This window comes from Scyliorhinus torazame, chromosome 7, assembly GCF_047496885.1.
Source record: "Scyliorhinus torazame isolate Kashiwa2021f chromosome 7, sScyTor2.1, whole genome shotgun sequence".
Classification (NCBI taxonomy): domain Eukaryota; kingdom Metazoa; phylum Chordata; class Chondrichthyes; order Carcharhiniformes; family Scyliorhinidae; genus Scyliorhinus; species Scyliorhinus torazame.
The window spans coordinates 52193133-52205329 of NC_092713.1; the positions used below are offsets into that span (position 1 = coordinate 52193133).

The following is a 12197-nucleotide window of genomic DNA, read 5'->3' on the forward strand; positions in this document are numbered from 1 at the left end:
GAATTCTTTAATCCAATACTGAAATTTGTATTTGATTGAAAGAAATGACTGAATTTAAATTGCTTTGGTTCAGATGTTGGTGCTAGGTTATTAATTATGCTTACTTCAGCTAAAAAGAAATGCAGCTATTACTGTCAATCTTTGAAATATTGGCTGAGATATGTTTTAATTGGACATTCACTAAATCACAAGAACAGCCCGAACTCAATCTGAAGTGTCTGATATTAAATAAATCTGAATTTGATGTTTTACATTACAGTCACCGAATTCCTGCTTCCGTTCCCAGTTCTATTGCTGTATTGATAAATTACCCAACAGGAAGTAATAAGAAAATTAGTTAAAGGTGGGTTAATAATATAAGAAGAGAATAAGTATTAGAAACACAGTGAAGGGTAACTTAATAACGCAAAAGATGGATCATCATCTGTCTAAAAATAGATCAACTACAAGGACAGCATGGTAGCATAGTGGTTAGCACTGTGGCTTCACAGCTCCAGATTCCCAGGTTCGATTCCCAGCTTAGGTCACTGAATGTGCGGAGTCTGCACGTTCTCCCCGTGTCTGCGTGGGTTTCCTCCGGGTGCTCTGGTTTCCATCCACAGACCAAAGATGTGCAGGTTAGGTGGATTGGCCACGTTAAATTGCCCTTAGTGTCCAAAAAAGGTTAGGAGGGGTTATTGGGTTAGGGGTTAGGGTGGAAGTGGGGGCTTAAGTGGGTCGGTGCAGACTCGATGGGCCGAATGGCCTCCTTCTGCATTGTATGTTCTATGTTTGACACTGGCAGCAGGGATGAGGTATGTTGCAGTTGAACCTATTTCTTGTCTCTTTTTTTTTTAAAGCGTACCTTCACACCAACACTTTTTTTTTACCGTTTGGGGAATAATGGGGGAGATGGTGGAAGGATTCCAGAACTGATTATCAGCCTTTTGAACCATGTTGAAAACTCATTCTGTGGTCAACAAGTTCTGGTGTTAAGACTCAAACCTGGACCTTCTGGTCCGCCACGTCACAAGACCTCCTATTTTGTCTTTTTAATATCATGGCTTGTCTGTTTCGTGCATCCTCTTTGCAAACCCCTGCAGGGGCAGGATGACGCTATATTCACTTCCGTAGCCCTGGTTCTGCTGCCCCTAAAGCTACTCATAGACTGCTTCACCAGCCACAGTTTGAGGCTTTGCAATCATCCTCAGATTCCAGGAAAAACGCATCTCTTATGCCCGGGACTTATCACAGCTGCACGCAATGGAAATCAATGGTATTGATTGGAATTGATGAGTCCAGACCAGGATGCATCTTAATTGATCAAAGTGGTGTAATTGAGATGTTGGTTGCCTTCAAGATCCTGATTGACACAGTCGTAATTATAAATGCTGTCCCAGATCTCCACATTTTTCCCAGGAATCTAAGACTGCTAGAATTTTATTTCGGCAACATGCATAAATCTAGGGTCTCAACCACAGCCAGTGAACATCATGTGATCTTTCTCCAGGGTCACCTTGGTGTGGGAAGGAGAGAGGTTGGGGGGGTCACCCTGCCAGTGGATTCCACAGCCTGGAATTATGGATGGCAGGTTTAGCCAGACCTGAAAAGAGACTCAGCTGGAGACTCTGCAACTCTCTCCCCTTCCCTCCCTCCAACCCAAGCACAGGCGATTGAAAGTAGGAACAGGAAATAGCCATTTAACCCCCTCAAACCTGTACAGCCATTAAATCAGACCATAGTTGATCTGACACCTAATTTGTTGTATTGCTATATTTTTCCAACATGATTTAAGAATTATATGTTCATGCATATGTATGCATAAATATCCAGAGTGCCACATCAATCACTACTGCAGTACAATCTGTATATGGGACTAACAACATATCAGTCCACAGTACATTTCCTGGATGTGTCTCAAAGTGTGATTATTTCAGAAATCTGGGATCTTCAAGACATAACCCCCATCTCTGACCCATATCCTGTAATATTTTTTGAAAAATATTTTTATTCTCCATTTTCACATTTTCTTCAACATTTACACCCCACCAACAAACAGTAAACGGTAATGAATACAATGTCAATCCCCTTATTAATAACAATGATCCCATCCTCTCACTACCCCCCAAGCAATGGCCCGCATAACAATATAAGCATCAAATAAATCAAAACGTCCCAAGGAGAAACAAAAGGAAAAAGAAAAAGGAGTCAGGAATCGCCTATGGTCACCATTGACATATATAGTCCACCCCCCCTAATATTCAACGCCATCCAATCTCCGAAAGAGCACCGTGAATGACACCCATGATTTGTAGACCCCCCCCCCCACCCCCCCCCCCCCCCAAATTTCTCCCCTCCACTTGCTCTTGTAAACTCCTCCCCCCAACCTCGGTTCCTTCCCCCAACCTTTCACACCGGCTGGACTCACCGAAACCTGTTCTACCAGGCTCCGATGGCCGCAGCTCCTCCCCCCACCTCACTCCCGTTCACTGGCCGACTTAAACCGGCCAGCGTGGAGGCCCCCGCCCGGGTCTCCTTCCCCTTGCTCAGTCCCAGGAAAAACCAAGAAATCCCCTTTAGCACACAACCCCAGCATACCCACCCAAACTCCAAAGAAACATCATTGCAAATGAAAGTCCCAACTCCTCCCTTGTCCAAATATACAGCCGTCGACTCATTTAGTACATATACCAACACGCAGTGAGAAAATAAAGTTACATGAGGCTACATCGGTACAAGACCCGCTCACAGTCCCAATTCTCAATTCTGCCACAGTCCTTCTGCCTTCGCAAACCCCTCCGCCGCTTCTGCTGTCCCAAAATAAAAGTCCTTGGATTTGTAGGTCACCCTCAACTTAGCTGGATATACTAGGCCGAACTGAACCTTGCTGATGTACAGTGCCTTCTTCAGCCGGCTGAAGGCCGCCCTCCTCCTCGCCAGCTCCACTGTAAAGTCCTGGTATATACGTATACCAGCTCCAGCCCACTGCACCTTCCGCTTCTGCTTTTCCCAGCACAGGACCTTCTCCTTCACGCTGTACCTACGGAAACAAACAGTTACTCCTCTTGGCAACTCATTCGCTTTTGGTATAGGCATCCACGACCTATGAGCCCGATCCAGTTCGTATCGAGAGGGATCGTCCCCTTCCCCAATAGCTCCACCAACATCGTGGCAAAATACTCCGTCGGCCTCGGGCCTTCCACCCTCTCGGGCAAACCCACGACCCTCCGATTCTGCCTCCTGGATCTGTTTTCCAGGTCTTCCATTTTGGCTCTATCGCCCTCCTTAGCTCCTTCCCCATCGAGGTGAGTTGATCACTGTGCTGCGATAATGCCTCTTCCACTTCCTTCAGTGTCTCACCTTGTTCCTGCACCTCCACTGCTGCGCTCGATACCGCCGCCCTCGCCAGGGCAATCACCTCCTCCACCAGCACTATCAATACTGCCCCCATCTCCTTCTTCATCTCTTCCACGTGCTTTGTGAACTGTTTTTCAAGTTCCACGGCCATCACCATGGTCATTTCTTTTGCCGTGAGCAATGTGGCCTCCTCTGCTGCCCCAGTCTCCACTTTCCTTGCAATCCCCGTGCTGACCTTTCCACTCCCCGGCAGCCTTCCATTAACCACTTTTTTCATGGCCGTTTTTTCCCCCAACTTGGACATTTCACCTCACTGGTCCTTCTTACTGCTTTTGCAGCCTCCGTTGCCCCTGGGACCGGGCGTTAAGACCCCTAAAATTCCGTTCTCGAACGGGAGCCCTCCAGTGTGCGGCTGCCTCCCGCCTGCCATCACCGGAAATTGAGCCATATCCTGTAATATTATTGGCTAAAAAAGGCCTATCAATCTGAGGTTTAAATGTAACCATTGACGAAGCATCAATTGTTATTTTTTTAAAATTAGGTTTTACGGGATGCGGGCTTCGCTGGCTAGGCCAGCATTTGTTGACCATCCCTAATTGCCCTTGAGAAGATGGTGGTATTCTGCCTTCTTGAGCTGCTGCAGTCCACATGGTGTAGGTACACCTACTGTGCTATTAGGGAGTGCTTTTCAGGAATTTGACACAGCGACAGTGAAGGAACGGTGATATTTTTCCAAGTTAGGACAGTGAGCAACTTGAGGGGAACTTCCAAATGGTGGTGTTCCCATTTATCTGCCGCCCTTAACCTTCTAGATGGTAATCGTCACTGCCCAAGGAGCCTTAGTGACTTACTGCAGTGCATCTTATACATGGTACACGTTGTTGCTACTGTAAGTCGATGGTGGAGGGAGAAAATGTTTGTGGACAAGGTGCCAATCAAGCAGGTTGCTTTGCCCTGGATGGTGTTGAGCTTCTTGAGTGTTTTTGGAGCTGCACCCATCCAGGCAAGTGGGGAGTATTCCATCACAATCCTGACTTGTACCTTGTAGGTGGTGGACAGGCTTTGGGGAGTCAAGAGCTGAGTTAGTCACCGCAGGATTCCTAGCCTCTAACCTGCTCTTGTGGTTATTTATATGGCTAGTCCAGTTAAGTTTGTGGTCAATGGTAACCCCCAGGACCTTGATAGTGGGGGATGCAGTAAAGGTAATGGGCGGAATTCTCCCCCCCCCCACGCCGGGTGGGAGAATCGCCAGGGCACCGTGCGAGTCCCGCCACGCTGCCCCGACACTCGCACACGATTCTCCCCCCCCTCAAACCGGCGCGGCGAGAATCACGGCTGGCCGCTCGGAGAATCGCCACTCGCTGTTTGTAACAAGCGAGCGGCGATTCTCCGGGCGGATGGGCCGAGCGGCCTGCCCAACACGACAGGTTCCCACCGGTGCTGTCCACGCCTGGTCGCTGCCGGCGGGAACAGTGCGGGAATGCTGGGGGGAGCGGCCTGTGGGGGGGGGGGGGGTTCCTGCACCGGTGGGGGACTCAAAAGGGGTCTGGCCCGTGATTGGTACCCACCGATCGGCGGGCGGGCCTCTCTGAAGGAGGGCCTCCTTTCCTCTGCTGCCCCGCAAGATCGATCCGCCATCCTTGCGGGGCGGCCTCGGGGAGGACGGAAACCGCGCATGCGCGGGTTGGCACCGGTCAACCTGTGCATGCGCGGGTGACGTCATTTACCCGACGCCGGCCGTGTCATTTACGCGGCTCCGCTTTTACGCGGCGCCAAGGCCCGGCGCGCGTAAATGACACGGCGCCGCTCCTAGCCCCCCGGGGACCGGAGAATAGCGGGCTGGGAACGGCCTCGACGCCGGAGTGAAACACTCCCAATTTCACTCCGGCGTCGGCACTTAGTCTCCCGATGGGAGAATTTCCCCAATGCCATTAAATGTCAAGGGGCGATAATTTTATTCTCTCTTATTGGAGATGGTCATTGTCTGGCACTTGTGTGGCACTTACGTTACTTTCCATTGTCAGCCCAAGCCTGGATATTGTCCAGGCTTTGCTGCATTTGAACTTGTACGGCTTCAGCTTCTGAGGAGTCGGGAATGCTGCTGATCATTGTGCAACCATCAGCAAACACCCCCACATCTTATGTTGAAGGAAGGTAATTGATGAAGCAGCTGAAGATGGTCGGGTTTAGGACACTACCCTGAGGAACTCCTGCAGTGATGTCCCGGCACTGTGATGAATGACCTCTAATAACCACAACCATCTTCCTTTGTGCTAGGTAGGACTCCAAACAGTGGAGGGTTTTCCACCTGATGTTCCAAATGATGTCCCATGTTTATATCAACCTTTATGTTTGGAAGAGTTTCCTAATTTCCCTTAAAGACGTCGTATTCTTCAGCCAAAGTCTTTTAAAAAAAACTACAACTACTGAAAATTTGAAATATCACTTCTCGGCTTTTTGACTAAGATCAAAAATAGGATCAAGCCTGAGATCAGGTGTAATGCTTGTTCTTGTCAGTTTGGATCTAGTACGTCTCCTTTATGAGGACAATGAATTGGGTTGAATTGAATTTGAATTGGTTTTTGGAGCAGGCAAGGCAATGGATTAAGGCAGTATTTTTCACACTTTGTTTCTCGGGACCCATGTTTGCCAACCAACCAACCTTCGGGACCCCCGCCAGCCAACCTTCTCGACCCACACCAGCCGACCTTCGGAACCCACGCCAGCCAACCTTCTGGACCCACACCAGCCAATCTTCGGAACCCACGCCAGCCAACCTTCTGGACCCACACCAGCCGACCTTCGGAACCCACGCCAGCCAACCTTTGTGACCCACGCCACATTCGCTTACAATTAATGTGAAGGGGAGCCTGCTTCGTCTTCATAATCTCACTCCAATCAGGTTCACGGGAGGAGAGGGGAATGTGCATATCTGGTGCAGAGTTCAGCCAGTTCCTTTGTACCATCTACATCTTTGTGAGAACAAAAAATCTAACCTCGCACATGTAGGTCGGCAGGAAGGGCAATAGAAACAAAATGTTTGTTTTTCTCAGCATTTGATACTCTTGGGAGTTGATACTCCAGAATGCCGACAGCCTCATGGATTTTCGCGTGTGACAGGTCAGGTACCACAGTTTAGTCTTTTCATTTGGAGCCAGGTGACTCTGGGGTCTCAACTTCAAAAGGAATTTTTCACCCACTCTTTCAAAATCTGAAACTTCTCCTCTCATTTGTCAGTACGTCCCAGCATATACCACACATGGAATTTGCATTCTTATTTGCATAGGTACAATTGACAAAACCATACCTAAAAAAATCATCTTTGTTCTGCTTTTTTCCCCCAAGTTAAGTTTCTTCTTTGTAGGCTGTTAACCAGTGGCCCTGCAGCTCTAAACAGAGCTAACACTCGCACTGCTCTGTCCTGCCGTGGATTCTCCTGAGCAGCTCTCTCCGGTAGATTCAGATATAAAACCTTAGCCAGTAGGTACTCTGCCTATTTGTGTCTCTAGCCATCGCTTTCTTGTAACAAAATGATACATCTTCATTGTCCTCTTGCTTTATTTGCTAGCAGCTAGAAAATGGAAGAAGCTCTGCTCCGTGATTTGCCGCCAAACGCACTTACATACAGGGCGCTTGACGTCAAGTGTACATGCAGGAACGTGACCTGTTCACTGCTGCCACCTAAGGTCAGAAGACTGCACATAGCCTTATTTTGTTCTCATTTAAAAGGCAGTATCAGCTTCATTCTCAATTTAAATGCTGATAGTGGCCATTGGATGCTTCTCCTGCGATCGGGAACACCATGGGAATGCGGTGACCGATCGCTCCACCACCCTCCCGATACCCATGCGACCGCACTTTGAAAAATCCTGGATTAAGGTTTTCCCCTGTCTGCTCTGCACATTGACTTTGTCACTCAGAGAAAGGAATAAAATTAAAAAATAAATACATTTTGAAATAAGAAATTATGGGGAAAACACAGCCAGCGTGCAAGCACCTGAAAAATGAAAAGTCAGGGTCATGTTTCAGGCAGCAACTCTTACCTGGAACTGACAATGTAAACCGGGTGCCAGGTGGATGCTGGGATGGTGCAGATGCGTAATAAGTCATATGTCAGGAACGTGTGAGTTCTTCCTGGGATGACGTGGGTACCAAAGGGGCCATGTGTCAGGAGGGTGGGAGTTCTCCTGGAATGAGGGAAGACACACAGCGTTTAAGAGCTGCTCAGAATTTACACTAATCCGTTATTGTTTTAAGCCTTTGGTCACCAGTCATTGCACTCCAGCACTTGTACAAATGGTTCCATGGCTAAAAAGTAACTTACCTTTTCCCTTTTTGGCTAATGATGGACGTGCTGTTTATTTCCAGTATTTTCTTATCCATTCTTCATGTCTGAGTCTAGATAACGTTAATCACTTTTATGATCCATTAATTCTTATGATACCTGTTTCATATAGTTCAGAGCCATTCGGAGTCATCCTCCATTGTGCTGGAGACTTGCTTTTTTGTATCGAGACGTATTCATCGGTGTATAAATTTAGGCACCCAGTAAATCAAGATGGGTCGTTTGGCAGTGTCTGTTGTTCGGAAGGATGAAAAAGAGCTTCTTGAGCAGCCTTCTGCACTCAATCTCTTAAGTTCACAAAGGAATGGAAAGAGCGATAGGAAGGAACAAAAGTGTAACCTATGTTTTTAAAAAGCATTAATAATCTTGTAGACAAATGAATCGAATGAGGGATTTTCCGGGCAAGGTTTCAGAATTCCTTGGACAACTGGGGCGGGATTCTCCGACCCCCTGCTGGGTCGGAGATTCGCCGGGGGGCGGCATGAATCCCGCCCCCGCCGGCTGCCAAATTCTCCGGCACCGAAAATTTGGCCGGGGGCGGGAATCACGCCGCGCGGGTCGGCGGGCCCCCCCGGCGATTCTCCGGCCGGCGATGGGCCGAAGTCCCGCTGCTGTCATGCCAGTCTTTGTGTGTTGTGGGGGTGAGACCCACGCAGACACGGGGAGAACGTGTAAACTCCACAGGGACAGTGATCCGGGGCCGGGATCGAACCCGGGTCCTCGGCGCCATGAGGCACAGTGCTAACCACTGCGCCACTGTGCCACCCCTGTTTAAATTCACCTAGCATACTGAGCCTTTCTGGAGTATTACGATCCCAGACCAGGTCTGTGGTCAGGATACTGGACAGAAACTCCAATATTTTATTTTAATTTCGTAATACTGTGAGGAAAGAATACTTCACTCCAGGAGTGAGTCCATGCACCAATAGTGATATGGTCAATTAAAACAAACTTTATGACTAACTCATGATTAAAATATCTTTAGCATCACACAAGAAAATATTACAAGAAAAATTACCTATTAAACAATGCTTAACAATAACAATTAAACACTAATTCCTAACTGCTATCTTTTATCTCCACTCAGGTCACAATCCACTTTTAAATACCATCAGCAGACTCAGGAATGCTTGCTGTCAAGAGATGTCTCAGATAAAGCACTTTGAGAAAGAGAGTCCCTTCAGGAACCAGCTGCAGATTCTTGCCTGTCTCAACTATTGTTTAAACTGCCAATCACTAAGTGCATTCTAATCACTCAAGCATGTGATTGCAATGCACTTACATCTCTTTGACGTGGTTGATGTTTATACTCATTGGGGTTTCAGCAATTGCAGTAACTCACCCATGCAGGGATATGAATCAAGACTGCAGCTGTTTTGTGGAAGCTGTAAATCACAGCTCACCACTAAAAATTATGAATGGCTTGCAGCTACAGGATCTAAGGGGTTTAAACACAGGTCTCAACTGTTCACTTTCCAAGAATGGACATGTGGCGCTTCCAGGTAAGTGTTACAACTGTAATTTCTGTCACTACCCCTGTCTGGACTGATATCTAGCTTTCACAGAGGGATCTTTTTCCAGGGGGCCTGTGGGGGATCGCTCTATTTAGGCGGTCCCTGTGGTGGTCCCTCTAGGTAGGGGGTCTCTGTGGGGGGGGGGGGGGATCCTATAGTTAGGGGGTGTTTGTGGGGGGCTCCTTTAATAAGGGGGTCCTTTCGGGGCGTTTGCCTATTATGGGGGCCTCTGGAAGGGTTCCCCTGATTAGGGGATCCTGGGTGGAATCCAGCTATTTAGGGGTCTCTTGGGGGGGGGGTGTTGTCCTGATTTAGGGGGTCTCTGGGGGGCGCATAGAGGGAGGGGTTTGGTAGGGCATGTTGTGCATTTGGTGAGGTGGGTGGGAGTGGGGGTGGGGGGCCTCGGATGGGCTTTTGGGGCAATCCCATAAGGAGTTACCCTCTTGGCCCACTGCCAATTTCCCCAATCCCGATTTCCATCTGATGGCCGAGTCTCTATCCCATCGTGAAACGTGCTTCAGGCCTCCCAGGATGGAGAATTCACCCTAATGTGCCTAATAGTTTACTCCCCAGAGAACCCTCTTAATACAAACAAAGTCCATTAGCCCAAGCTTTTATGATGCCTTAATTGCACCGCTGTCTCCAAAAACTCTAGCTGTCTTTCAAACTAGGATTTTCAAAACATGTCTGCAGTAGTCACACACTAACTCATGCACCAACTACATATAATAGAATATATCTGCAATTCCTACATTCATCACAGTAGAGCAAGTTCCAGATTTCCTGAAAAGGGAGACACGTTGCTGAAGCTTTTTGTCTTGGAAATATATATTCTTTTATATGCAAAAAAGAAACCAGGTTAAAGTCCAACAGGTTTGTTTCAAATCACTAGCTTTCGGAGCACAGCTCCTTCATCAGGTGAATGAAGAGGTGGGTTCCACAACCACATATGCAGACAAAGTCAATGATGCAAGGTGATACTTTGAATGCAAATATTTGCAGGTAATTAAGTCTTTACAGGTCCAGATGGAGCGACTGGCGAGAGGGATAATCACAGGTTAAAGAGGTTTGAATTTTCTCAAGCCAGGACAGTTGGTAGGATTTTGCAAGCTCAGGCCAGATGGTAGGTTTTGGATGTAATGAGACATGAATTCAAGGTCCCGGTTGAGGCTGTACTCATGCGTGCAGAACTTGGCTGTCAGTTTCTGCTTGGCGATTCTGCGTTGTTGTGCATCCTGAAGGTCGCCTTGGAGAACGCTTACCTGAAGATCAGAGGCTGAATGCCCTTGACTGCTGAAGTGTTCCCTGACTGGAAGGGAACATTCCTGCCTGACGATTGCCGTGCGATGTCCGTTCATCCGTTGTCTCAGCGTCTGCATGGTCTCGCCAATGTACCACGCCTCGGGACATTCTTTCCTGTGAATGAGGTAGATAACGTTGGCCGAGTCGCACGAGTATGTATCACGTACCAGGTGGATGGTGTTCTCATGTGTAATGGTGGTACCCATGTCGATGATCTGGCACGTCAGACTTTGTCTATATATGTGGTTGTGGAACCCACCTCTTCACTCACCTTTTGAAGGAGTTGTACTTCGAAAGCTAGTGATTCAAAACAAACCTGTTGGACTTTAACCTGGTGTTGTAAGACTTCTTCCTGTGCTCACCCCAGTCCAATGCCGACATCTCCACATCAAAAAAGAAAGAACTTAAATTTATAAAGCATGTTTCATGGTGTCCCAGAGTGTTTCACCGAGGCTTGAGGAAAAAACATATTGAACGTTGCCCAACTAAGTTTGCCTCAGTACCTCAATGGGAAAATGTACGGATTAGGGAAGAGCCAGGTTTTATCCCAAGTCTATGCTGTTTACTGATTTCAACTCGGGTGAGAGGGGTAGGCTTTGGTGTTCCTTTGTCAGTGAGAGGGAAAATTCATCCAGGGTTGTTACTTTGGATTCCTATCCTGTGACTCGTGCTGTAAGGGACAAACGTGCAGAGACAGGAATTAGCTTGACTATTATCTCCCCTTTCCATTCTCAGGGTGGAAGAGCTTGCTGACACTATGCTTATGAATAGAAAGTTTTATAACGTGCAGAGGGTTTCAACTCCTGTGCAGCAGTATTCCAGAGACATGAACACATCAAGCAAGGAAGTTAAAGTAAGAAACCTGGGATGATTATGCACTACAAAGAAAATAGGAATTGCAGGTGCAACTTTTTTCACTAAAAAGGTGATAGGTATGTGGAGCTGATGTCTAGCAGAGGTGATGGAACGGAAATCAAGGGGGTTCAATAAGGGTCTAGATGGTCTTGGTTATTAGAAACAAGCTGGGCTACCCATCCTGCATCTGGGAAATAAAGGGAAGAAAGTTAAAAATAAGATAAAGAAATGTTTTTATGAAATGGAAGCTGGGATAACATGCAGACACGATGGGCCAAAAGGCCTCATTCTGTGCTGTAAAGATCCATGGAATTCTCCCTAAAAATGATCAAGTGTTACTGCTCCTGGCCGCTCGGGTGGGTGCGATCCCAATTGCAATCCACCCACACTTAGTCATTCCTTTGGAAGGGGCAAGTTTAGCACCAGCTCGAAGAGGGGAGGGGCCTAAACTCACCAGCAGGTCTGGTTCCTCAGAGGCCTTTACAAGAGACACCCAACCTCGGAGTAAAGCAACAGCCCCCCCCCCCCCCCCCCCCCCCACCCCGCCTTGCCAGACCTCACAAACCCACACAGACAAAGGGAATATCCCCAACCCTTCACCACAGAGAGGAAAGCTCCCCCACCACTGAATGATTGGGTCACTGCTCGCCCCTCACACCACCCAAACATGATGGTGACCCGAACCCCTCCCCCAGTCATAAGCATCATCCCCCCTCCCAACACAAGAGAGAGACACTCCGCTATGGGATCAGTAAAGGGCCTGCCCCTTCAGGCCCCGGCCCTTGGCAGTGCCAAACTGTCGCTGCCCCCTGGCACCCTAACAGTTGCAACTTGGCAGTGCCAAC

General features: G+C 48.0%; 1 protein-coding gene across 1 annotated transcript in view; it reads left to right on the top strand.

Moving 5' to 3' along the window:
• The window catches only part of dph2 (diphthamide biosynthesis 2), a 46013-nt gene extending 36763 nt beyond the window's left edge, over window positions 1-9250 (top strand). Inside the window, exon 8 of the mRNA XM_072510709.1 lies at window positions 8769-9250. The gene's annotated coding sequence lies outside the window, so the exon portion shown is untranslated. The remainder of the gene's footprint in view (window positions 1-8768) is intronic.
• Window positions 9251-12197: the final 2947 nt, after the last annotated feature.